This window comes from Aulostomus chinensis, chromosome 3, assembly GCF_037954235.1.
Source record: "Aulostomus chinensis isolate RoL2024-O1b breed Wild chromosome 3, RoL_Achi_v1.0, whole genome shotgun sequence".
NCBI lineage: Eukaryota > Metazoa > Chordata > Actinopteri > Syngnathiformes > Aulostomidae > Aulostomus > Aulostomus chinensis.
Genome location: NC_141322.1, coordinates 519,729 through 547,534, shown reverse-complemented (window position 1 = coordinate 547,534; position 27,806 = coordinate 519,729). Strand labels below are relative to the sequence as shown.

At 45.5% G+C, this 27,806-nt stretch overlaps 1 protein-coding gene across 9 annotated transcripts in view; it reads left to right on the top strand.

Moving 5' to 3' along the window:
• Positions 1 to 27,806, top strand: part of foxp1b (forkhead box P1b) — a 163,207-nt gene that overhangs the window by 30,575 nt on the left and 104,826 nt on the right. For 5 of the 9 annotated variants that reach the window (XM_086197239.1, XM_086197244.1, XM_086197234.1 and 2 more), the window contains one exon: positions 24,868 to 24,947. The exons of 2 other annotated variants lie outside the window; for them this stretch is intronic. The gene's annotated coding sequence lies outside the window, so the exon portion shown is untranslated. Of the gene's footprint in view, positions 1 to 18,330; positions 18,479 to 24,377; positions 24,438 to 24,867; positions 24,948 to 27,806 lie in introns of those variants that run through there. 2 more of the 9 variants (XM_086197175.1, XM_086197192.1) reach the window with 2 other exon arrangements.

Below are 27,806 nucleotides of genomic sequence, written 5' to 3'. Positions count from 1 at the left end.
AGAATAGGAAGCAGCGTGCACTCGGGCTAAAGTGCGGTGAGAAGCAAATTAAAGCTCATATCTGCCATCGCCCTCGCCTCCCTGCACTTTCCTGTTTGGACTTGAAGGTGATTGGGAGCCAAGGCGGTGACAGTTGACGGAAGCTCAGCGGAGGAGAGAGTATTTATTTACAGTGAGGTGCAGCCATGCTTGTTCAGGATGCGGTTTCACGCAGGATATGCTGTCCTCCCCCGCCCACACGCCTCTTCCCATCTTTTCCATCTCCACCCTCGTACTACAATCCCCAGGTTTGATGAAGAAAGGGAAGTGGGTTATGGGGGGAGGGGCTGGCCTGCTGCAGGGCCGGGCAGCCTGCATTGTGTAAGAGGCCGGGTCTGGACAGCCAGCCGAGAACTCACTCAGCATGTCTTCCTGCTGGACCCAGGAGGTGTCAACGCAGGTCACTGAGAAGGAGGAGGCTGAAGCTTTGAAAAGGCCTGGTTTGGCAGCCGTTAGCTTTGGCCTTTACTCAGAGTTTCATGATACTGTACAAGAGTGTGTGTGTGTGTGTGTGTGTGTGTGTGTGTGTGTGTGTGCGTGTGCGCACATGCACGCACACTAATAATGATGAACTTCTCACTTGTGTGTACCGTTGCAGGTAACATTTGGTTGTGGGTCAGAGAAAAGGAAATGCTTCGCAGTGTTTGTGACATAAAAAGTTTCACCTGGCCCGGCGTTCCGATCTCGTGGATGCTTGCGGTGAGAAGGGGAGCCATCTCTATTGCCATGTTGGCAATAATACGCCCAGTGTGTCCGAGACAGTTTCACACCTGCGGCCTTGTCTAGGTGGACAGCAGCATTTAAACCCCAGAGAACCTGCCACATAAAAGAGCCATCTGTTACGCTGGCCCGCGTGTGTCCGGGCAGCGCCGGGTCGGTGATACGCTCAGAACACGCTGGAACGCACCAGCAAGGCCCATAATTCACGTGCTCCTCAGCTCTTAGCTTATTGGGTCATTACAGATTCCATGTCTTTCTGAAGACTGGCACTCCAGACACCAGGCTCTCTCAGCCCACCACTTGTGGAGGTGTGTGTATATGTTTATATATAAGTACATAAGTATATATACAAATATATAAATGTATATATTTATATCTATTTTCACATATTATACATACATGTATATATACATAAATATAAATGTATATATTTATATCTATTTTTACGTATTATACATACATGTATATATGTATATATACATACATATAAATGTATATATACATATATTTGTGTGTATATATACATATGTATATATACACTTATGTATATGTACATATAATTTCTATATGTATTTATATGCATGAATGTATTTGTATATATGCATATCTTATTAATATAATTATTTTTATATTTTATATGTCTATGTATGTATATATGTATGTAGGTATATGTATATATATTATGTGTGTATAGGTATAATATGTGTTTTGTATATGTGCACATGTCTTTATATGTGCATTAATGTTCATACATCATTTTTTATTTACACATATGCATATTATATCTATGTTTGTACATTATATATATATGGGTTTGTGCATATCTACAGTACATATATACATATAGATGTATAGGTGTGTATATAAATATGTTCATACATACACACATGCATGTGTATATATACACATGTTTACAGGTGTGTATATGTATATAATATTTATATATGTATGTGCAGTATATAGCATACATATATTTATGTCTCTGTCTGTAATATAAATATATGTGTATATACTCTTGATTGATAACTTGATGAATTGATGGTGGACGATATTTGAGTGTATTGATGGTTAAATTGAAGCATTCGGTTGTCAGACAGATAATAAGAACGAACTGATGATAGTAATATTTATAACAAAATAATGATAAAAGTAATAACAGTGATAACAACAATGATACTCATGATCATAATAAAGATGTTAAATTTAAGAGCAATAATGTTAATAATAATAATAATACAAATGTTGATAATAATGTTAGAAATAATGATAATGTTAATATCAATGTTAGCATTTTAACAATACTACTACTAATATAAGAATAATAATAACAATAATTATAATAGTTTTTAAATCATTGCTCTCATCATTTTCATTGTTATTATAACAGTAGTCAGGCCTCCGTACGCTGCGGCGCCATCAACACATGGCGAGTGATGTCAGCTGGGCAGCAGTGGTCGTCACCAGTATGGAGTGATTTCTCTGTGTGAAAGAGGAACCGGGACTTCTCCCTGACTCTGCTCAGTCACTGTTCCAGGTCCCTCCACCTCGGCTGGTTCAGGGCTTCACCAGCGGCTCCAGTGAACTGGTTCTTCCATTGTCCCAGTGTTGGTGGGAGAGCGGTATTGGTACAGAGAGGGTCCAGTTCTGGGGGTTTAGCTTGTTGGAGTTGCTGGTCTGTTAACTGTGCAGCCGTCACGCTGAGATGAGGGCTGTGAATGGATGTATGGATGCTGAGAAGGTGGGTCACCCGGCCTTTGTGTTGTATGTGACTCTGATACCGATGGATGGTGACAAAATGGTTCCGTCCCGCCGGAATCCATCGGTGGACTGTAAGCTAAGTGATGTTTTGGAAATTGGATGAGTCACGATCTGAAATGCCCCACCCGAAAAAAAGAGAGAAAGATGTTGAGGGGGAATATTCCATCCTTGAGCAAGGGGAGGGGGATTGGTAAGAGGCAGATAATATATGTGTGAGATTGATCAGTGACTAGCGACCCCATTATCTCCTCAGATGTTAATTACACTCTGCTCAGCTTGCATGTCAAAAGGCAGATAATTGAAGAAGGTAAAAGATGTGCCACACTTTATTTATGCTTTCACTTGGAGCTGTTAGAAGATCTCTCTTTCTTTTGTGCATCTTCTTCCTCTTCTTTCTCCTGTCTCCTTTTTGTCTACTCTGTATTTATTGTTGGGTAATATTATATTGTCAGAGGTAATAACTTTACAGAGATATTTTTCACAATCATTGCCGTGGCCTATGGGTGTGCGTGTGAGTGTTGTGTGTGTGTGCTGCTGCCACTGTCTGTGGGACCTTAAAAGTCTTAAATATTTCCATTAAATTACCTCATTTCAAGGATAAGAGTTCTGCCATCATATATTTCTGTGTAATGCGATTGAGCAGCGCCGCGGTGACGTTTGGCATCAGGAGGCCACGGTGAGGTTTTACATGTTTTGCTGAAACTGTTTCCGATGTTTGTGGCCAGTTAAGTGTCTATCAGTCATGTCTGAACTGTAACAGAAAGCATTAAACCTTTACGGGCGAATTCTTGCTTCATTTGTCCCGCAAAATCATCTGCTGATGTTTTCGATAATACGCCACCTCTCCTCTGACACACCTGAGTAACTCGCTTACTGTAAACTTGCTATTGACAGCCAAAGGGGACAAGATGTACTTCAGAAATCGTGTTTGTTATTTTGCATTTGGAGATAGCGTCAAAACTGTTTCCTGTGGTTTCCTGTGGAGAACTGTGGTGTGTCTGTGTGCTGCAATTTACAAGTGCACGTGAACACGGTCTGTACACACACACACACACACACACACACACACACACACACACACACACACACACACACACACACACACCGACGCACACTTCTCCTTTCTGTGCTGTCATCACAACATGGGGTGGAGCTTCAAAGTAGCACCCAGACGTGGTCATCAAGGTTGATAGATTGTTGGTGCACAGATGATTCAGTGCATCACCTGGTGGACGCTGCTCAGAATGAGCACAGCATGCTGGGAAAGCACCTTCAACACGCAGGGACGCCACACCACCACCACACTCCTGTTTCTTCTGATTTTAACGTTTACTGTCACTCATTTGCTCTCTGCTTCCTATCAAATGCAGGGTTACAGTGACATCATCACACTAGCAATTATAATTAAGGAAGCTGGTTAGGGTCCTGTGGAGGTTGTGTTTATTCGTGGATGGCACACGTCCACCAAGGTTTTAATGATGGAAGAAGAACGTGTGGAAACGGCACATGGAGCTTGACTCTCTCTGACCACCATCTGAAATCTCTCCCATCTGTCTGCTTGTTTATCTGCCTTGCAAGTAGATCAGAAGGCTCCAGACAATATGTTCCACTGAATTAAATTTTTTATGGCATTAAGTTTGGATTGTTCTCATTTTGCCGGAGAAATACTTGTCTTGTTAGAGATGCCAGAGAGCAGTGTTTTGTTGTGCTGCTGCAGCCTTATCTGTGCGTGAGGTCTGGACTTTAATGGGCTCTATTGATCTAAACAACATCAGGGGTTGCGGTGATGTTATTAAGGCAAAGATAACTTCTGTGTAATTCCACTCCAACAATAAATTAGCCTTTTATTGGTCTAAATAACTTTGTCTTTTAGACAGTAATGCACCAGTAAGTCACGGCAGCTCTTCATGTCGGCAGGGTCTTAATAAAGCATTTCCTTTGGACATCCCGTTGCTGAGAGAGAGTGAAACCACAGGTTAAGAGGTATGCTGGGAAGTTTCCATGCCATCACTGTCAATGAGCTCGTTTGAATACATAAATAAAGCCTGCAGAGACGTGAGCAGGGAGATGGAAGCGCTCGCGTTTGTGTGTGTGTGTGTGTGTGTGTGTTTTATTATTTACAACAGCAACATATAACTGATGGCAGTGCAGGTCACATGACCAGCTTTGCTGCATTCAGGATTTGAAAAATAGTGAATAAATAAAAATAATCTGATGAATCAATGAAGGTTGTTTATTTTTGTTGTGTAACAGAGTCGACGGCGCCTGAGGTGGACAGTCTGCACACGTGTGTCTCCCTTCAAGGCTTTTTTATGAAATAAGGCAGCCACGGGGGGGGGGGGGGGGTAATTTGCAGCTATTTAAAGCCTTGGTTTTGGTAATGAATTATTTTGTCATCTGGTCTGTGATGAGATTCATCTTTAATAACTGTAACAATTATTTTATGAAAAAGAGAAGCCATGCGTTATGGCTATCTCGCTGAGGTCTCAAGCTGGAAGGAATTCTCATTAAGAGCATTATATTACCCCCGTGTGCTTTCAGCTGGATGTCCCGCTGAAATTACATGAGGTGTCAACAATGTTTGCGTTAGAAGTCGCAGTCATATTTACAGCAGCAAGCTTTTTCATTTGCTGGCTGCCACTGGAGATGTGTTTAAAACAGATACCAAAGCTCTCTATCTGATGACGGAACTTAAGCAGAAAGTCGTCTGGGCCGGTCTTCTCTGTCACCACGTGAATCGTCTCTGGAGCAAGACGGAAGTGGACGGCTTTGTAAATGATCCCTGTAATTGTCTCGTAGGGCGGCTCAGGCCTCGTTCACCATGCTTCAGTCCCACACAAACTGTAAGCAGCAGCTTCTTTGAGCCATGATTGATTTATCTGCGTCTGTTCATCTACATCCTGTGTGTTTCTGATAGTTAGCATGGTGTGCAACGTTGTGTTGAGTTAATGGTTTCAGGCCCAGGGTTGCTGCTAATGACTTGGTTGTAATTGTTTGTCAGTGTGATAATGTGTGATTTCCTATTTCCATGTGAAGTTGGACATTTGATGAAGGAGGGATCTTGTCAGGAAGACAAAGTGCTGTCGTTTGTCATCGGCTAAATGAGCTTCGCTCTAGACATCCTCCAATTTTCATAGATGATGTTTTTGGCCTGGTATCAGGACTTCCACAGTATCTATTGTATAAAAGGGCGAGAAACCTCATCTCACTCACGCCTGCTTTCATATGCGGCCACACACACGTAAAACATAAAAATTCAAAATATTCATTTTTGTGACATAGAAACCACAGAAAGAAAGTGATCAAATATGCAAGTATCACTGTAGCTGAATTCATTCAGGTTTGTGTGGTCGGTTGCGTATCTCCGTCCTTGTGTGTGTGACCTGGTTCAGAAATATGTGAAAATTAGATAAATAATTAAGAATATCTGACGCTGTTCGGATTGGAGATTTCCAAGAGTACTGACATGAGTGAATTGATTACACACACGAGCGGAAACGCACAAATAATCCCAATTAGACCCTTAGATGGAGGTTGTGTTGTGTGGCTGAAGTATAGAAATCTGACAGTATACTCAACAGAAAGGCAGAAGTGAAATTACTGGGTTTGGTCATCTTATTCTCCATCACTTCCTTAAACTCAACATTTTTCAACCGAGAAAGTGACTCATCGTCAGAGGAAAAGCTGATCACAAACTCACGTGTCTCTCTGTGGCTATTAGTCAAGAATCTATTGATTTGGCTCTGCTGGTGATTGTAAATGTGTGAGACACATAATTGCAGTAACTGAGCTACAGGACTGTTAAAATCTGCCCCCAAGGGGGGAGGGGGGCAGATTCTGCCCAGTTATCGGTCCGTGAGTGCAGCTGGTCAGGCTGAGGCAGGTGTAGTGATTCGGCCTCGTCCTGAGGGAACTTCTTACTGTCACGACTGCACCTCTGTCTTCTCTTTGCGCTGCGTGTGGATTCATGTCTTCATTGGTTGAGCCCCGTCTGATGCGGGTGGGGCCATCAGCTACATGTAGCCTCCAACTTCTTGTTCTTACCTGGGAGCTTCACGTGGATCTTTCTTTCTTTCAAGGACAAATGGTGGAGGAGAAGGCGCATCCTGTGTGAAGCCCCTGAGCTCTGGCCGAGCAGCAGATCCCTTTTCAGTGCCAGCTGTTCTTTCAGATACACCAGGCCCTGCTGAAATTCTCTTAATATAATTCTCGGGCTCAGGAGAATAGTGCAAAACAAGCGTGCCAGCGAGGAGAACGTTGAATTTTTCATCAGTGGGCCTCAACTCGCTGAGTTAGTGGGCAGCTCTCTCATTCATGAGCAGATGTTCAGTGCAGTTACACTCTGCAGTTAATGTGAACTTACTGGCCTCTCTGCCATCGGCTGCAAGGACGTTGGCAGCGACCTGGCATCGGAGAATTGCTCCCAGTAACGGGCGCAGGCCTGGAAAGTGTAGCCCCAGCCTTTTTTAGCTACTTCCCAGCCCAGAAGCCGTTTCCTGGACAGAGGAAGGCTCTGACAGCCCATCCGTCTTCAGGCTGACAGTGATGAAACACTGGCCTCTGTTTGCTTGGAGAATAGCAATGAATTCCACAGGTTTTCCCTTCATTTCTAAAGATGGCTACACATCAACCAGCACCACTCAGGTGACATAAATAGCATGTTTGTGAAAGATACCCCCTCCAAGCAGGACCCCTCCAGACGTGCTGACAGACAACATTCATAGAAATACAGCACCTGTGAAAGGGAAGGCGGCGTCTGGCGCTGGTAGGTCTTTAGCTGGAAGCAGCTGGTGCTGTGGTCAGCCTGGAGGACTGCCCCCCCCCCCCCCCTGGTGCTGGAGATGTTCATGGCCAAGCTGCTGTGCCTGGCTCTGATGTGGCCACACAGATTTGTAATAGTTTCCTTCTAACTAAGCAAAAGGCTATTTCACGTATAGTTCCATTAACTTGTCAAGTGTGTATGTGACATCCAATATAGTAGGCTGCCTGCCAATCATCTGAGTGTGTGTGTGTGTGTGTGTGTAAGCCATCACAGTAAAGTTGTGCATATGGGACTTGAACAGTGGAAATGACAAGCTCCTGTTTCCTCCCTCTGCATGTCTCATTTTCACTTTCTAATTGGTCGTTTTTCAGGTTGGCTTTACGAGAGCGAAACTAATTAGTGTTTCTAAATTCAGCAGAAAAAAGTCTGTCGGCGTGATTGTTCTGGTTTCCTCTCCTGTGTCAGGCGCTCAACAATAAAATAAGACTCTAATCGTTCTCAAATTGCTCATATTTTTAAACCCCAGAGCTGAATGTCACTCCTGGTCTCTTGGCATTTTGTTTGGCAAGATCAGGGACCAGTGGTTGCCCTCTCGCCTATGAGCTCTCTTTGTGATTCGGAAGAAGTTTGGACTCGGCGCTGGTGGGAACAAAACAACATGTTGTGCTTTAGATGTTTCTGCTTTGATTGTGAGCGTCCTGCTGACAGGAGCAGCTTAGCCAGTTTACAGTAGCGGTGACATTGCTGTTACCTTTATTCAAAGAGCTCCAGCTGCAGCGAGCCCTCAGGAAGCACGTCCCAGGCTCACGGGGCGGCCAGCGGCCTCAGAGACGACGAGGAGCCTGTTTGGGTTGGCAGACGCTCCCCGCTCAGGGAACTTTTGCTGCCTCTGCAGAAAGGCCAGTGGAGGCGGCTCTTGTGGGGCGGTGCTGATTCTGGGGGCAGGATGGGGCTTTTCCACCTCTCCCCCCTTCCAGGAAACACATTTACCATTTCTTTCCTCTGCGAACATGTGAGGAAGGAGTTGAGGCGAGGGGGCAAGGGGCAGTGGGCCGAACTGACCCGGTGTGACTGTGATGAAGGGAAGAGGCCCCGGACCCAAGCGTGGTCAGGAATCCCGATCACAGCCACTGTGAGAGTAGCAACAGCCACACACACACACACACACACACACACACTTTGTTTTTTCATGTACCTCAAGTAGCTGTTCTGTTGGGTCCAGGATTTTGGGCCCAGCAAGGTGGACCCCACAAGTACAGCAACCTACTAAACTTTAAGGCTGTATTTGTCAGTCGATATATTTTGAATAGATTTTACATTTTGAGCCCCCCCCCCCCACCCACTTCCTGCCCCAGCCTGGAGTCTTGAGTGCAGACTTCCTGTAGTCAGACTTCAAAGTATTAAAGTACTTCTCCAGCAGGAAGTGCTGCGCCTCATATGTTCATCCTTGTCTACCTTGTGGACAGATGGGTGATGCAACCTGCCCACCTGTCACAGTGTCCCAGAAGCACAAGCAGGTAGCCAGTGGCTCCTTGTGTGTTGTATAAACACGTCAAAAACAAGCACTGGCCCTGGGCGGACTCCCACCACGGAGGACCTTCACAGCGCTGCAGTGTGGTGTAAACATGAAGCACGGCTAACCTTCACGCAGAGAGGACTTCACCTTAAACCTGCAGTTAGTCTGCTCGTCCCTGTTGACCTTGGAGAGAGTTTACACTTCTCAGGTCTGCTCAGGTGGGCACAGCTCGGCGTCTGTGCTGACGGGAGCTGGACCCCTGTGAAGGTTGAATTTAGACCCATTTGATTTTTCTTAGAACTGATGGTTCTGCTGGTCCTCATTTCTAACAGGCATGAATGAGTGAGCGTCACCCGTTCATTCACATAAACCCCCGCAGCGCTGCCGGTGACTCACAGGTGCGTGGAGGGCAGGAGGTTGTTCAGACACTCCTGATCAAGATGAACAAAAACTCTCCTGCTATGCAGTTTCTCTCCTGCGTGAGCAGATTCAGCCTGGCATGCAGGCAGCGAGAAGCGGTCAGTGGGTCTCCGTGATGTCAGCCTGCATGATTGCATGACTGCAACATAGACTGGGATTTCATTTAAAGTGGGCACCTGTGACAACCTCCCTGAGTGGGTGGAGTTACCGTTATGGTCACCAGCGTGTGATGTGTATATGATCACATGACTAGAGGGCATGAAGAGTGGCCAAGACAGGCGGCAGCATCTGTTATATGGCGACTTTAAGACGAATGGTGAAAAAGTGTCTGACACGCCGGAGCCGCGTGGCAGCAGCGCACCGCCACCAGCAGCGCACCGCCACCAGCCATCGGCGTCGTGGATGTGTGAGATGATACAAGTGACGTAGAAGGTGACGGTGGCGGTGAACAACCAGTGGAAATGCAGTTTTGCTGCAGTGCAGATTTCCCATATGTATCGAATCCTGAATATTCATATTCTTGGTTGATAGAATCCTCTGCCTCTGAGCTGGGGGGTGAGGGTGTGAGGGGGGGTACTTTAATAAAGCCCAGCTGCCGGATGATCAAATACTGTGTGCAATTAAGGCCGTAGTGTGCACCCATGTCAAAGTCTCTGTGGAATGCTAACAACCTGGGATATTTCCGGAGGAATTTGCTGTACAGGTCTCAGAGAGGGGAGGGGCTTTGTGGGGAGGAGGGGCAGTGTTCGTGTGGCGAGCCAACACGGTTTTCACGTCCATGTCAGACTGAGGCTAATGAAGGCCAGAGCGACCCTTGGATGAGAGTCTTCAGCGAATATATCAGAGGGGGGTGTGCCAAGAGGAGGCGCAGGCCGATCTCTCCTCACCACCTTTCTCAGTTGGGGGGGGGGGGGGGTGTATCTGAAACATTTGGCTCATGACTGGAAAGCACGAGTGTTGCATCATTTGATAATGTAAATGAAACAGTGAAAGAATTTTCCCACCCCCTTGAGAGGGATTTCATTTACATGAAAGGACGAGAGTTGCTCGTCGTGAAAACCGACTTGGTTTGTCTTACTAGTCGTGTTCAGGCCATCATTCTGGCCCCCTCTTTAAAATGAGTGTGTCCATAGAAACAGTGTAAACAGTGGAGTAGGTGAAGTGGGAGAAGAAAGCTACTCACACACACGCGTGTGTTATCAGGGTGGAGGTGGAGCAACTCGTCAGTATTGATAATGTAGACAGAAATGAAGCGTGTCTGCAACATCCCATCGATGGACACCTCTGTCCCAATGAGAGAGAGTTCCACCACTCCCGTGATGGTAGCGTGTGGACCTGGTTCATGGGGGATCTGATCGGCCGTGGACAGGAAGTCCTCAATTGGGTAATTTTGTTCAATGTTTCCACGGAGCAGGTTTAAGAGCACACTGGTTCATGGCTGTGGCAGATTCTCTTAATTAGACATGGAAGGCAAAAAGAAGATGTTGATGGTGGAGGGATGAACCTGAAGGACTCACTGAGTCATAGAGTGGCTGTTTCCAGGCCTGGAAATCATGGGTATGACTGTGTGGGGGTCACCAAAGGTCACAGCAGTCGTGTTGGTTTGATCAAACCATGCTGCTGGTCGTAGTTGAGTCAAATATTATGGTCCCCACAAGCTTGGGAAGTCACAAGACTCTCTCAAGTGTCTGAAGTTGGTGCAGGTCTTCATGTCTGGTCTCTTTACAACATGCAGACAACATCACACTTATTTCATCCTGTGTGTTTATGTGACTCACATTTGCATCCAGCCAGGGGGGCTGAGGCTTAGTGACCTCAGCCAGCTCCACTGACCCTCAGCAACGTGTCCGCCATGCTCGTCTGTAAACATCGACTGAGCTCTGCCGTGCACATATGCCTGGGTCGCGCTGTTCTGCAGACAGGCGCATCACAAAATGACAAGCAACAGATGTGTCACACAGGCTGAAATCAAAACAGCTGTCCAGCATGGAATTGTGCTCGCCATCAGACGCGGCTGCTGTGATGAGGCGGCGAGGCGGCGAGCGCTGCCGGCACATGAGACAAGGCAGCGCCTCTGCTGCTCCCAGCTTCCTGTCTGCATGAGGACAGGCCTGTTTGTTGGCTGCTTTGACACTGCTAGTCAGTTTGTCATGGGGGTGCTCGCTACGGCTCTGATCACATGTGCACGCTGCATTCAAAGAGCGTCATATCAAACGTGTGACAGGTAGACTCCCAATGAGACAACAGCCAGAGGGGATGTCCTCTCTCATCCGCCGCGTGAGGACAAATGCAGGGCGCAGCAAGACAAAATAACACATGGCATCATGTTGAATGCTCTGTTGTCGTTTTTCACTTTGAAAAGAGAAGTTGTGTCAGAGCTGAAGACAGAAGCTCGTGCTGGGAGTGGAGGACTGAAGCCCGTCTCAGCCCGTCTCAGGCCGTCCACCCAGACTGATGGCTGTTGGACACATGCAGTACAAGTACTGCAAAAAGAGGCGATGTGGATGAGGTCCGCCTGACGCTACTACTACCCAATGATGCAGAACTACTATCCACTGATGTAGGACTACTACCCACTGATACAGTACAACTACCCTCTGATGCAGTACTACTACACACTGATGCAGTACTACCACCCACTGATGAAGTACTACTACTCACTGATGAGTGTGATGAAGTGCTACTACCCACTGATACAGGAATACCACTGATACAGGACTCCTACCCACTGATGCAGTACGACTACTCACTGATTAGTGTGACAGAGCTTTTTCCGTCCTGCCAACAGTAACTCACTAAATCCGGTTCTGCTTGGAGCAACACTGCTATGTGAATAAGGGTCATCAGCTCCATCAGTTTGGCTAAGTGGTGTGTACAGTGGTTTATACACAGGTGTGTTTATTGGTGTGTACAGTGCTGTGTAAAGTGGTTTATACACAGGTGTGTTTATTGGTGTGTACAGTGCTGTGTAAAGTGGTTTATACACAGGTGTGTTTATTGGTGTGTACAGTGGTGTGTACAGTGGTTTATACACAGGTGTGTTTATTGGTGTGTACAGTGCTGTGTAAAGTGGTTTATACACAGGTGTGTTTATTGGTGTGTACAGTGCTGTGTACAGTGGTGTATACACAGGTGTGTTTATTGGTGTGTACAGTGCTGTGTACAGTGGTGTATACACAGGTGTGTTTATTGGTGTGTACAGTGCTGTGTAAAGTGGTTTATACACAGGTGTGTTTATTGGTGTGTACAGTGCTGTGTAAAGTGGTTTATACACAGGTGTGTTTATTGGTGTGTTCAGTGCTGTGTACAGTGGTGTATACACAGGTGTGTTTATTGGTGTGTACAGTGGTGTATACAGAGGTGTGTTTATTGGTGTGTACAGTGCTGTGTACAGTGGTGTACACACAGGTGTGTTTATTGGTGTGTACAGTGCTGTGTAAAGTGGTTTATACACAGGTGTGTTTATTGGTGTGTACAGTGGTGTATACAGAGGTGTGTTTATTGGTGTGTACAGTGCTGTGTACAGTGGTGTACACACAGGTGTGTTTATTGGTGTGTACAGTGCTGTGTACAGTGGTGTGTACACAAGTGTGTTTATTGGTGTTTAAAGTGGTGTGTACACAGGTGTGTTTATTGGTGTGTACAGTGCTGTGTACACAGGTGTGTTTATTGGTGTGTACAGTGCTGTGTACAGTGGTGTGTACACAGGTGTGTTTATTGGTGTGTACAGTGCTGTGTACAGTGTTGTGTACACAAGTGTGTTTATTGGTGTGTAAAGTGGTGTGTACACAGGTGTGTTTATTGGTGTGTACAGTGCTGTGTACAGTGCTGTGTACACAAGTGTGTACACAGGTGTGTTTATTGGTGTGTACAGTGCTGTGTACAGTGGTGTGTACACAAGTGTGTTTATTGGTGTGTAAAGTGGTGTGTACACAGGTGTTTTTATTGGTGTGTACAGTGCTGTGTACAGTGCTGTGTACACAAGTGTGTATATTGGTGTGTACAGTGGTGTTTACAGTGGTGTGTACACAGGTGTGTTTATTGGTGTGTACAGTGGTGTGTACAGTGCTGTGTACAGTGGCGTGTTTATTGGTGTGTGCAGTGGTGTGTAAAGTGGTGTGTTTATTGGTGTGTACAGTAGCGTGTACAGTGCTGTGTACAGTGGCATGTTCATTGGTGTGTACAGTGGTGTGTTTATATGTGTGTACAGTGGCATGCGTATTGTTGTATGCAGTGGTGTGTACATTGGTGTGTATAGTGGCGTGTACATTGGTGTTTACAGTGGCATGTTTATTGTTGTGTGCAGTGGTGTGTACATTGGTGTGTAAAGTGACATTTTTATTGATGTGTATATTGGTTTGTACAATGCTGTGTACATGGGTGTATACAGTGGCGTGTACATGGGTGTGTACAGTGCTGTGTACATGGGTGTGTACAGTGGCGTGTACATGGATGTGTACAGTGCTCTGTACATGGGTGTGTACAGTGCTCTGTACATGGGTGTGTACAGTGGCGTGTACATGGGTGTGTACAGTGCTCTGTACAGTGGTGTATACACAGGTGTGTTTATTGGTGTGTACAGTGGTGTGTACAGTGGTGTGTACAGTGGTGTATACACAGGTGTGTTTATTGGTGTGTACAGTGGTGTGTACAGTGGTGTATACACAGGTGTGTACAGTGCTGTGTACAGTGGTGTATACACAGTTGTGTTTTTTGGTGTGTACAGTGCTGTGTACAGTGGTGTATACACAGGTGTGTTTATTGGTGTGTACAGTGCTGTGTACAGTGGTGTATACACAGGTGTGTTTATTGGTGTGTACACAGGTGTGTTTATTGGTGTGTACAGTGCTGTGTACAGTGCTGTGTACACAGGTGTGTTTATTGGTGTGTACAGTGGTGTGTACAGTGGTGTGTACACAAGTGTGTTTATTGGTGTGTAAAGTGGTGTGTACAGAGGTGTGTTTATTGTGTGTACAGTGCTGTGTACAGTGCTGTGTACACAGGTGTGTTCATTGGCGTGTTTATTGGTGTGTACAGTGGTGTATACACAGGTGTGTTTATTGGTCTGTACAGTGCTGTGTACAGTGCTGTATACACAGGTGTGTTTATTGGTGTGTACAGTGGTGTGTTTATTGGTGTGTACAGTGGTTTGTACACAGGTGTGTTTATTGGTGTGTACAGTGGTGTGTAAAGTGGTTTGTACACAGGTGTGTTTATTGGTGTGTACAGTGCTGTGTACAGTGTTGTGTACACAAGTGTGTTTATTGGTGTGTACAGTGGTGTGTACACAGGTGTGTTTATTGGTGTGTACAGTGCTGTGTACAGTGGTGTGTTTATTGGTGTGTACAGTGGTGTGTACAGTGGTGTATACACAGGTGTGTTTATTGGTGTGTACAGTGCTGTATACAGTGGTGTATACACAGGTGTGTTTATTGGTGTGTACAGTGCTGTGTACAGTGGTGTATACACAGGTGTGTACACAGGTGTGTTTATTTGTGTGTACAGTGGTGTGTACACAGTTGTGTTTATTGGTGTGTACAGTGCTGTGTACAGTGGTGTGTACACAGGTGTGTTTATTGGTGTGTAAAGTGGTGTGTACACAGGTGTGTTTATTGGTGTGTACAGTGCTGTGTACAATGCTGTGTACACAAGTGTGTTTATTGGTTTGTACAGTGGTGTGTACAGTGGTGTGTACACAGGTGTGTTTATTTGTGTGTACAGTGGTGTGTACAGTGCTGTGTACAGTGGCGTGTTTATTGGTGTGTGCAGTGGTGTGTAAAGTGGCGTGTTCATTGGTGTGTACAGTGCTGTGTACAGTGGCATGTTCATTGGTGTGTACAGTGCTGTGTACAGTGGCGTGTTTATTGGTGTGTACAGTGGCGTTGCAATGGTGTGTAAAGTGGTGTGTTTATTGGTGTGTACAGTGGCATGTGTATTGTTGTGTGCAGTGGTATGTACATTGGTGTGTATAGTGGCGTGTACATTGGTGTGTAAAGTGACATTTTTATTGATGTGTACATTGGTGTGTACAGTGCTGTGTACATGGGTGTGTACAGTGCTGTGTACATGGGTGTGTACAGTGCTGTGTACATGGGTGTGTACAGTGGCGTGTACATGGGTGTGTACAGTGCTGTGTACATGGGTGTGTACAGTGCTGTGTACATGGGTGTGTACAGTGGCGTGTACATGGGTGTGTACAGTGCTGTGTACATGAGTGTGTACAGTGGCGTGTACATGGGTGTGTACAGTGCTGTGTACATGAGTGTGTACAGTGGCGTGTACAGGGGTGTGTACAGTGGCGTGTACATGGGTGTGTACAGTGGCGTGTACATGGGTGTGTACAGTGGCGTGTACATGGGTGTGTACAGTGGCGTGTACATGGGTGTGTACAGTGGCCAAATTCAGGGTCAGTTTGGTCCTGGCAATTTTCCTCCTCCGAGGGTTCAATTTTATCCGCCTTCACTGCGATGTGAATCCAAGCCGTCAAATGAAATTTAAAATCAGAAAACAGCTGATCACAGCAGTCAGATCTTCCCCTCAGCAAGATGAGCACCAAGGAGCCGCTGAGATCAGGGAGCTGCTGACATCACTGGCGAGAGGAGCGAGGATCACCACCTCACGGGACCGTGAAGGATGGCTTGTTGTATGAAAAGGTCGCAGAGGAGCCTGGTCGCCGGATGATGGAACGCCACCACCAAGTTGAAAAACTTAGGAAAAAAGTACCAGCAGGCCTGTGACCAACACAGCAGCGGCAGAGGGAGGTTGGACTGGGACACAACGAGGTTTGCCAGAGCGTCACGGGGCTGAATATTCTCCTGACGTACATGTTGTACGTCATGTCACATGTCTATGTCCACACAAGTGGCAGCTGTTTTGGAAAAGGAATGTTACACCTACATTTCATATGGACAAGATGGCAAATTTCTTTCCTCTACCGGGCCGCAAATTCGGGGCATTCTGTGTCTGAAAAGGGCTTGACGGATGCAGCTCAGTCATTGTGACCACATACACTCGTGACAGCACTGATGAAACAAAGGTAACTTGCATTGTTAAACAAGTTTGCGTGAGAAATGCTGATGATAAAGATTACGGTGTGTGTAGCGTGTGTAGTGCAGGGAACGATATGCAAATCTACTCACAACCCATCACGAGGGAAAACAAAACTGCCAACACTTATTATGTACAGTGTATGGAAATTGAAATGGGAATATCTAGATCTAAAAGACACCATTTAAATATTCAAATGTTAACACCAAACAATCTCATGCATTAAGGCTTTTAGTATTTGCATAGGACTGTGTTTGCTGCTGGGAGACAGGGATGAGACAAGGAAATGAGCGATAGAGCGCGGAGCCTATAAACTACGTGGAAAAGACAGCTGATAACTTTGTTAATCATTTAAAACAAGCCTGCCATCATCCCTGTACACAATTCATCAGTATTAGCTTAAGTTTAATGATTAACTGTAAAATGTTACACTCCTAGAAGGGATTTTATCGATGCACAGCGTTTATGGAGAAAGAACAGAAGACAGTTAAACTACAAAAGCAGCCATCTTGCAGTGGCGATGGGCCACCTGACAGCAGTTCTCTGCTGCCAGAATCAAAGCTTCTCAAATCAAAGAGCCTGATGACATCATTGTTATTTCTGAGGCTGTTGGTCAGTTTAAGAATAATTAAATGAATAACATCTTTGAAAATTAATCCAAATTAATCGCATGTAAATTTTGGCAGTGACAAACAACTTAGAGGAACATTGTTGCATTAGAATTGTTTGGTTTCTGCAGTGAAGCCCCATAACGGGAGGTCGTCTCTATGACACCAGCTGACCAAAGGCTCGTGGACGAGCTGAGGCCAGTCAACTCACGGTCCGGCACAAACATGGCCATGGACTGTGGACCTGGATGTGGATCGGTACCGCTCTTCCACTATTCCCGGTCCAACATTCCACAAGGTTGTGAGTGGGAGGGACGAGGGCCTGACTGTCTCAGCACCAACCGGCACCACCTGAGCTGATGAGGGCTCGAAGTCATGAACTCCAGAGAGTCAATACAGGTTCCTGTGTAGTTGGCAGCATGCAGAGGACATGATTGGAAGAGGAAAAGCTTTTCATAACCCACTTGGACTCGCTCCTGATCACTATCTAACAGGGTGACATCATCAACTCACTGTGATTCAGTGGAATCTGTGAACTAAACTTTCATACGCTGTGCAATCACATCTTCCAGTGAGGAGAGTTTTCAGCTTTAGTTGAGGCCTTTCCACCTGTGTTCAAATGTAGCTGGTGTCATGGTGTGAGGAACAGTTACCGGTCCTGATGTCTGTCAAGCGTCATTCAGACCAACAGGGGACAGGAAGCAGCCTGTCAGGTGCTCTGGTTCAGGTTCAACAGGTGGTTCTGGGCACTGTGAGACAAAGATTCTATTCTAGTGATTGCTGGATTGACCGGGGGGGGGGGGGGTACGGGGACGGGAGGGATTTCATCCTGTAATCCCTGTAACTCTGCCGTGGAGGTCAATGGCCAAGACGCCCCCCCCCCCCCCACACACACACACACACACACACACACAGACTGTGTGTGTGACAGTCTGCTGAGTGGAAGCATCAACCTGTGAATTGACAGGTCACTATAATTTAACCAGAATAAGGTCATGTGACACTTACTGGCTAACGAGCTGTTTCAGACACTGGCTTACTGGTATTTTACGTGTTGTCAAGACTCAATAAACCAGCTCCAACTGGAACCAGACCCCTCTCCAGTAATTCCTCATCTGAACATTCTCTTTTATTGAATTATTCATGTATATATTGAATTATTGAAGGAAGATAATTTCTGTTCAGATTAATATTAACACCCTGTGAAATATTAATGACTAATGTTAAAAGCGATGAACTTAGAGAACTATTAATAAAATCATAAACAGACATAGTAAAAACTGGCGTGGTGTCAGATGAGCTCCACGCCACTTGGCGGCGTCCCCCTGGAGGTCAGTGATATGAAATATGGCAGCGGTCGGCCGGTGTCATTGACTAGTCCTGCCCCGCGGCTGAAGGCGGCGTCACGTCGCTCTTCACTCTTCCTCACATTTGTCTGCAGGTTACTCCTCCGTCTCCTTGTCCACACATGACCTGAACTGAGGCCAAGGGAAAAGGAGCAAAGATGTTTGGGGGTTAATATGGGCCCTGCTGATTGGCTGAGCTCCACCAACAGCTGCTCCTCCACCTCCACCTCCTCCTCCTCCCAAGGCTGGTGGCTAAGCTCAGGTGAAACCAGTATTTTCACCTTATTTTCTTCTTTTTATCCACTAGAACTGCCACAAAGTGAATTTTATCTAGCAGGCAGAGAGGAGCTAAATCTGGTCTTTTGTCAGGTTTGATTAAAACTCTCTGTAGATTAATGATATTCAGCAAAGATTTGATATATCATTTGCAATTCTTTGGTTTGTTATTACGATCTTCCCATTGTATTCATAAAATATGGAAATCTGAAAAAATAAAGCATTATTATAACAATGGTAAGCACCTTGAAAATATAGTTGGATTAATTATGTTTTAAATGCTAATGCCAGTGAAGAACATAATAACGTAGACATGAAAGACTCCCTATTTAAAATCTGATAGCCAGGGAGAAGCAAATTATTTCAAATATTTGATATTTAAATTATTTTCAAATGAAGAGAGACATGAGTAGAGCAGAGGCGAGTAGTTTCCCCTGGTGATCCTCCAGGCTCCTTTGTTTCCTTGCTGTGTCTCCAGCTCATTAATGTTCTAAGCATGTGAGTGAACCAGACTGTTCTCCATAACCCAGAGGTGGGTGACACCCCGCCCGGCCGCCACGCACCCACACAACACGCATGCACGCCCCTTCACACGCTTGCAGAAAAGCCCCTTTAAGTCCTCTGGCTCTTTCAGGAAGTGATGGCCGCTGAGCTGTCCTGATTAAAATGACAATAGTCTAATTAACTCGACCTCAGTGTCAGTGCACTGAAATGGCTGATGGCCAGTCACTTCCTGTTTCAAAACCTTTTGTCTCCTTATAGTCTAAACATGTGACTTCTTCTCCCAAACAGGATGCCTCAACCCCACTTGACGAGATTTGCTAATGGCAATTATTTCTCATCAGCTAATTAAATGGAGGCAAAGTTGTCAGTGTTGTCTTGGTTTGGGCTGCACTATCAATCCACGTCAGTCCACAAGCAAATAAACAAATCTAGGAGGTGTGCTGTCTGATTTGGCTCAGAGGCTCTAAAAGGTCCCATGGATGAAAGTACTTTTCCAGGTTTTTAATCCAGCGTTGTTGCTGTAACTGTTCATGAGCTCCCGATAGGAACAAATCAGCATCTGAGTGCTGTGGAGGCTTGGCGAGATTGCTGATTAATTTCAGTTAATTCATCACAAGAATAGAAGGCTTTGGCCAGTACACGGAGGGCTGTGGGTAACCAATAGGGGGCAGTAAGACGCCTCAGTTGGGTCTAGCCTGCCGGAGATAAGAGGAAGATTTCGACTTCTAAAACGAATCTCTTCATTTACCAAGAACTATTTGATTTGAAATATTTAAAATGTTTATCACAGCCAAAATTTATATATGCAATATATATATATATATATATATATATATATATATATATATATATATATATATATTTAGTTTAGATAAATTCTTATTAAATTATTATGGAATTATGGATTGGTAGCCTTCATTTGTTTTATTTAACCTTAAAATCTTTTCTCTTGCTGTAGTCCAAATTAAAGCATTGGTGTCCCATCCGTCCCGCCGTACCCCTGATGGCTGATAATCTCTGGGAAGGCTGACGGGCGTACAGTTAATTACTGCTTCACATTCTTCAGTGGCGAGCTAACAGGAAGTAGTCTCCAGCGCTCGTGCTCGATCGTACGGCCGTGCTATGCACATTCAATGCTATTGACCAATGTAAGTGTCAATCAGTATTCGTGGCAAGTCCCTCCCTCTCCTCAAATGTCTACCATAAGCACACAAATAAAATCCTGTAACAAAGCACGAATGCGTGAGTGTGTCGCTGTGCCTTCATCCATCTACAAGCTAACAAGGCCAAAGAAGGCACGGGCCTGCAGCAGTCCACGTCACCATTCCAGCTCTGCAAGACACAACATTTGAAAATGAGACTTCCTCGTGCCCTCATAATTCCTTTGCATTATTTGATGGACTCATCAAACGCATGGGGGTGAGAAAAAAGCACAACAACAAAAAAAATCTTTAATGACTGAAGTTGAAGCTGCTTTTTGTTCTATTATCCCTCTGTTGGTGATTAAGGCCTATGGGGAGATAATTACGCCTTAGACCGGAGTTAATGAAATGAAAACCTTTCTTTTCGTGTGAAAGAGAGAGGGCAGATCTTTTCTGCTGCTATCTGCAGACATCTCCCACCCTTGACAAGGCACACAGAGAATTCGTTTTGTTCTAAGGTTGGCTGTCAGTCTGGAGCTGATACGAGGGAAATGTGAACGAAGCCAGAGCCGGCGAGCTCCACATGAGCACATCACTGCAGGTCATCTGGGAGAAGAAGTGCTGATTTCAATTGAAATACCAACGAGGTCTTCAGCTAACGGCAGCAAGCATGCCCCCCCCCCATGACCCCTCTCTTTTGAGAGATTTGAAGCATCACACAGCTACACGAGAGCCATAAGTACGAAGACACAGGAGTTGACCGAGTGATCGTCTGCAAGGCTGCAGCCACGCGGCACAAGTGGTGGCCAGAGAGCAAATATTAAACTGTCCTTGTGGAAGTTCACATCTGGTGTGTGTGTGTGTGTGTGTGTGTGTGTGTGTGTGTGTGTGAGAGAGAGAGACAGCCCCCCTTACAGCACTCTCACATTTCATCATCTGCTCTCCAGCGCCAGGGTGCTCTGTGCTGGATCCATCTGTTGTTATTATTTTCCACTGATAATTGGCCTGAACAATGGAATGCCTGTGTCCCCCTCGCCTTTGAAACACTATCCCATGTTTATTTTCCAGAGGTCTCATTTCTGCAACCCCCCCCCCCCCCCCCCCCTCATACACAAACACAAATAACCCTTTCTCATGAAAATCTTTGACTGGACACATCAGCTTGTGTCACTCAGCACACACAAGCCCCCCCCCCACACACACACACACATTCCTGTCCTGAAAGTGAGAAAAGTATCTGAGCGAGACAGTAGATGGGAGGGAGGGAGGAGTTTGGATTTTTTTAAATTTGAAACTCTGCTTCCTATGCGTGCAGAAGAGAATCAATTAAAGTATCACAAGGTGCACTTTTAAAACTCCTGGACATAATTTAACAGAAGCCCACACCAAAAAAAACGACCCACTTATATTAATTAAATGTGATGTTTTTAATTGTAATTAGTTCTGGTGTAATTAAAACTTCTTCATGGACTGGCCACATCCTGTAATGGCTGCTTGTGCTATAACCAGTCTGAAGGGCGGGAGCTCCGGTGCCACCGCCGGACCTTCACCTGTCCTCCTGCTCTTGTCTGAGTAAAGGAGGCTGGGACAGGTGAGCGGGCAGCGGGGGGGGGGGGGGGGGGGGGCGGGGCTGGATAGTTAGATGGAGGGATGGATAGATGGTGGCATGGGTAGATGGAGGGATGGATAGATAGAGGGATGATTGATGGGTAAATGAAGGGATGGGTAGATGGAGGGATGGATACTATGGGATGGATAGATGGTGGGATGGGTAGATGGAGGGATGGACTGATGGGTAGATGGAGGGTTGGACTGATGGGTAGATGGAGGGATGGACTGATGGGTAAATGGAGGGATGGGTAGATGGAGGTATGGTTAGATGAAGGGATGGGTAGATGGAGGTATGAAAGATGGAGGTATGGATAGATGAAGGGATGGAGGGATGGGTAGATGGAGGGATGGGTATATGGAGGGATGGGTAGATGAAGGGATGGATAGATGGAGGGATGGATACTAAGGGATGGGTAGATAGAGGGATGGGTAGATAGAGGGATGGATAAATGGAGGTATGGATAAATGAAGGGATGGGTAGATAGAGGGATGGGTAGATGGAGGTATGGTTAGATGAAGGGATGGGTAGATGGAGGGATGGATAGATGAAGGGATGGAGGGATGGGTAGATGGAGGGATGGGTAGATCAAGGGATGGATAGATGGAGGGATGGATACTAAGGGATGGGTAGATAGAGGGATGGGTAAATGGAGGTATGGATAGATGAAGGGATGGGTAGATAGAGGGATGGGTAGATGGAGGTATGGTTAGATGAAGGGATGGGTAGATGGAGGGATGGGTAGACAGAGGGATGGATAGATGAAGGGATGGGTAGATAGAGGGATGGGTAGATGGAGGGATGGCTAGATGGAGGGATGGGTAGATGAAGGGATGGATAGATGGAGGGATGGATACTAAGGGATGGGTAGATAGAGGGATGGATAAATGGAGGTATGGATAGATGAAGGGATGGGTAGATGAAGGGATGGGTAGATAGAGGGATGGGTAGATGGAGGGATGGATAGATGAAGGGATGGGTAGACAGAGGGATGGATAGATGAAGGGATGGGTAGATGGAGGGATGGATAGATGGAGGGATGGGTAGATGGAGGGATGGATAGATGAAGGGATGGAGGGATGGATATTAAGGGATGGGTAGATAGAGGGATGGGTAGATGGAGGGATGGGTAGATGAACAGATGGGTAGATGAACAGATGGGTAGATGAAGGGATGGAGGGATGGGTAGATAGAGGTATGGTTAGATGAAGGGATGGATAGATGGAGGGATGGATACTAAAGGATGGGGAGATAGAGGGATGGGTAGATGGAGGTATGGTTAGATGAAGGGATGGATAGATGGAGGGATGGGTAGTTGGAGAGATGATAGATGGATAGATGGAGGGATGGGTAATTGGAGAGATGGATAGGTGGAAGGATGGAGGGATGGGTAGATAGAGGGATGGGTAGATGAAGGGATGGATAGTTGGATGGGTAGATGGAGGTATGGTTAGATGAAGGGATGGATAGATGGATGGGTAGATGGAGGGATGCTAGATGGAGGCATGGGTAGATGGATGGGTAGATGGAGGGATGGCTAGATGGAGGGATGGCTAGATGGAGGGATGGCTAGATGAAGGGATGGGTAGATAGAGGGATGGATAGATGAAGGGATGGGTAGATGGAGAGATGGATAGATGAGTAGATAGAGGGATGGATAGATGGATGGGTAGATAGATGGAGGGATGGGTAGATGAAGGGATGGGTAGATGGAGGGATGGGTAGATGGAGAGATGGGTAGATGAAGGGATGGGTAGATAGAGGGATGGATAGATGAAGGGATGGGTAGATGGAGAGATGGATAGATGGGTAGATAGAGGGATAGATAGATGGAGGGATGGGTAGATGAAGGGATGGGTAGATAGAGGGATGGGTAGATGGAGGGATGGATAGATGGATGGGTAGATAGATGGAGGGATGGGTAGATAGATGGGTAGATAGATGAAGGGATGGATAGATGGATGGGTAGATGAAGGGATGGATAGATGGAGGGATGATGCAGGCCTATGGCGTGGCCCAGTGAGAGGGGGGACCCTGGTCCTGGTCCAAGCCCTGGGGGTTCAAATGTTGTGATTTCACCTGCGGGACTTCTGACTCTAAGCCGACTGAAGAACCCAGCTCAAGGATTTGTGGGCGTCGGCGTAGACCAGTAGTTCTGGAGTGGTCCACTAGGTGGAGTGATGATGAGGAAGTCGGCCGATGTGAAACGAGTCTGTTTGTTTTACATGGATCAGGATTTCTTCATGGCTTCCTCGGCATCAAGGCTGCAAAGCTCTCGCAGTACTTTGTTGTTTGCTCAGCAGAACGTGAGGGCAGGTCCTGAGAACCCGGCAGGCCTGACCACGCTGCTCTGTTCTTAATATTTGAAAAAATAAAACGATAAAAGCCTTCAGAATAATGGCCGGCTGGGTTGAAGTTGGGTTTAATTGGGGGTTTTCAGTCTGTTTACATGTCAGAAAGTGCTGTTGTTTACAGTCTGTGTGGGTGTTGCAGTTTAATGCACCGATCCTGCCAATCACATCGAATAGGAAAAACCCTCTTTTGAAATTCTGCCTTTTTGGCCTTTTTATGAGGCTAAGCCATGTTTTTCATTGAATCACTCTTTTCTTCATAAAAGCGCCAAAGAACAGAGGGAGAACGCAGTGTGCACTCGCCCTTGCAGCGGCTCCTTCAGTCAGCAGCAGCTTGAAGTGAGTCATGCTTTAGATTTTCCTGTGTTTCAGAACACAGACAGTCACCAGGAAAATCTCTTGCACACACACCCTAAAAACAAACACCAGTGACCTTGTGTGTCGATATCAGCCAGTCTACACAAATAAAACTCTCCTACGCCCTTTTTTATTTACACAATAGTCTTAATACGGATCCACCACCCTTTGTGGAGCGTTGAACCAGTGTCACCAGCTGTTACTGTAACAGGGATGGAAGAGGAGTGTGGCAGCCTCCTATTGACAACCATTGAGTTGAGCATGAATTAATATGGCAGTGATGTGTGAAGGTTCATCAACGCGCCACCACAGAAGTAGCACAGATACAGTATCAAGCGTGCTTGGAGTAATTAATGGAATAACTTTACTTAGTGGTAAATATTCATGGGCCCTCATCTTTTTGTCTGCACAGTGTGAAGAGAGAGGAGAGCCTGTCCATTAGAGGAGCTGAAGAGCTGTCCACGGTGAACGCCAGCCTTTTGTTGGGATTGGGTATGTTTCACTGGAGGGGTATTAATTCATATTTTGAACATGCAATCTTACAACAAAGCTAAAGGCACTGATAACATACCTGGGACTAGAGAGCATATTGTGAAGCCGTGACCCCCCTCGCAAATAGGGAAGTCCACTTCACAGGTTTGTGGACAGAATAAAATGAGTCTTTGTGTGCACTCAAATGTAACACAGCCGTTCATTACCATAGTAAAAAACCCTTCTGATTGTCCATTTCCTCTGAAAACGGCATGTTTGCATGTTTTTCCCTCCCAACCACAATGAGGCCGTATTTGCATACAGAATGGTAACATTTATTTAGATCCTCCGATCCTCTGAAGGCAGCAGGTTAATAATCATGCACTCTGTTGCACACACCAGTCTTGTAACTACTATTAGATATATTTTTTGTCAAAAGAAAGCCTTTTTTGTCATTTTACGCCTTGTTTAACACAGCACTCCTACAACATCCTTTCAAGACTTACAAGAGAACCTTGCAAAATGCTCCTTAGTCGCCTTTGTCTTTTGAAATTGTTGCATTTTGATTCATATTCTCAGCTTTGGTGTCTGACTGAGCATGCACATAACCCACCTAGGTGGGTAATTATCTCAACGAGGAGTTGTTCTATCTCCTAAAATCTCAATGTGGGAGTGTGTGATGGGCTCAGTTTTCCCAAACTGGTAAAGCAGCATGTGCTTGTTTATCCTCACCCTACGTTCTCTGCACCCCTACTGTTCTAAATGGCAATATTACAGCCTTGTGCTGTTGGAAATGGAGACAATTATCTGTTTAGGTATAACAAGATGGGCATTACATTAGAAGGAGAAAAGGCGTACAGCTGCTATCAGGATCCAGTTGTTGCCTTTTTGCTCCAATACAAATTTCTATCATTAAAATGATGGAACATTTATCTAAATGGATGTTATGCATTGGGTAAACTCATTTAGCTCCTGGGGCTCTTTCAGGTGATGGGAATTAATGATGTTTAGCAGTTTGAGACTGAAAATATCTGTCATTTGTCACTGCTCGCCATTGATTTATGATTCCATTGATGATGTGTTAATTGAAGTGTTATGAATCACAATAATAGGCTAGTTATGTGGGAATGGTCCATTTTCCGTGATTGTTCAAACCTCAGTAGAGTTGGGACGTTTTCAACAAGGGCATTTAACAAATAATTAATGTTGAAAGTGGCCAAGTCGGCCGGTGTGTTTTATCTCTGCTGTGACTGCTTCAGATAAACACTAGCGCAAACGCCTGGCCTCCGTTTGGACTGCCAAATGTAAATGACAAAAAAAGGAGCAGTGGGAGAGGGACTTGCAGCTTTTTTCCCTTTTATATTTGGATATGCTTTAATGCTTTTATTCAAATGCAACTGAGATATTGCAGCACAGTCACTTCCAAGTTTACCATAAAAATAAGATTTTGTTTCCTTCTGTGTTTTTATCTTTCCTTGCCTGGGTTGAGTGCTCTGTTAGGAAGGCCGTGTGCATACAGATCAGGTCCGGGTCCAGGTCCAGGTGCAGTGAGCTCACCACCAGGGGGTGGGCAAGGAGGACTTTTGCTGTCAGCAATGTTGAAACCTTTTTCTCTATTAAATAAACCATCGTGTTTTACTATCAGTGAGTCAAAGAAAGGTGCCTCACATAAACAGCACAGGAAGACAACTAGAGTGTTAGCAGGACTCACATTAGCAGGAATAATGTCAGGAGGAGTAGTGTTAGCAGGGATAAGGTTAGCAGGACTAGTGTTAGCATTGGTATATCAGCAGGACTAGTGTTAGCATTGGTATATCAGCAGGACTAGTGTTAGCATTGGTATATCAGCAGGAGTAATGTTAGCAGGAATAACGTTAGCAGGACTAGTGTTAGCATTGGTATATCAACAGGAGTAATGTTAGCAGGAATAACGTTAGCAGGACTAGTGTTAGCATTGGTATATCAGCAGGACTAGTGTTAGCATTGGTATATCAGCAGGAGTAATGTTAGCAGGAATAACGTTAGCAGGACTAGTGTTAGCATTGGTATATCAGCAGGAGTAGTGTTAGCAGGGATAACGTTAGCAGTACTAGTGTTTGCATTGGTATATCAGCAGGAGTAATGTTAGCAGGAATAAGGTTAGCAGGACTAGTGTTAGCATTGGTATATCAGCAGGAGTAGTGTTAGCAGGGATAAGGTTAGCCAGACTAGTGTTAGCATTGGTATATCACCAGGAGTAGTGTTAGCAGGAATAAGGTTAGCAGGACTAGTGTTAGCATTGGTATATCAGCAGGAGTAGTGTTAGCAGGGATAAGGTTAGCCAGACTAGTGTTAGCATTGGTATATCAGCAGAAATAATGTTAGCGGCGGTAATGTTAGCAGGACTAGTGTTAGCATTGGTATATCAGCAGGAGTAGTGTTAGCAGGGATAAGGTTAGCAGGACTAGTGTTAGCATTGGTATATCACCAGGAGTAGTGTTAGCAGGAATAAGGTTAGCAGGACTAGTGTTAGCATTGGTATATCAGCAGGAGTAGTGTTAGCAGGGATAAGGTTAGCCAGACTAGTGTTAGCATTGGTATATCAGCAGGAGTAGTGTTAGCAGGAATAAGGTTAGCAGGACTAGTGTTAGCATTGGTATATCAGCAGGAGTAGTGTTAGCACTGGTATATCAGCAGGAGTAATGTTAGCAGGAATAACGTTAGCAGGACTAGTGTTAGCATTGGTATATCAGCAGGAGTAGTGTTAGCAGGGATAACGTTAGCAGTACTAGTGTTAGCATTGGTATATCAGCAGGAGTAATGTTTGCAGGAATAAGGTTAGCAGGACTAGTGTTAGCATTGGTATATCAGCAGGAGTAGTGTTAGCAGGGATAAGGTTAG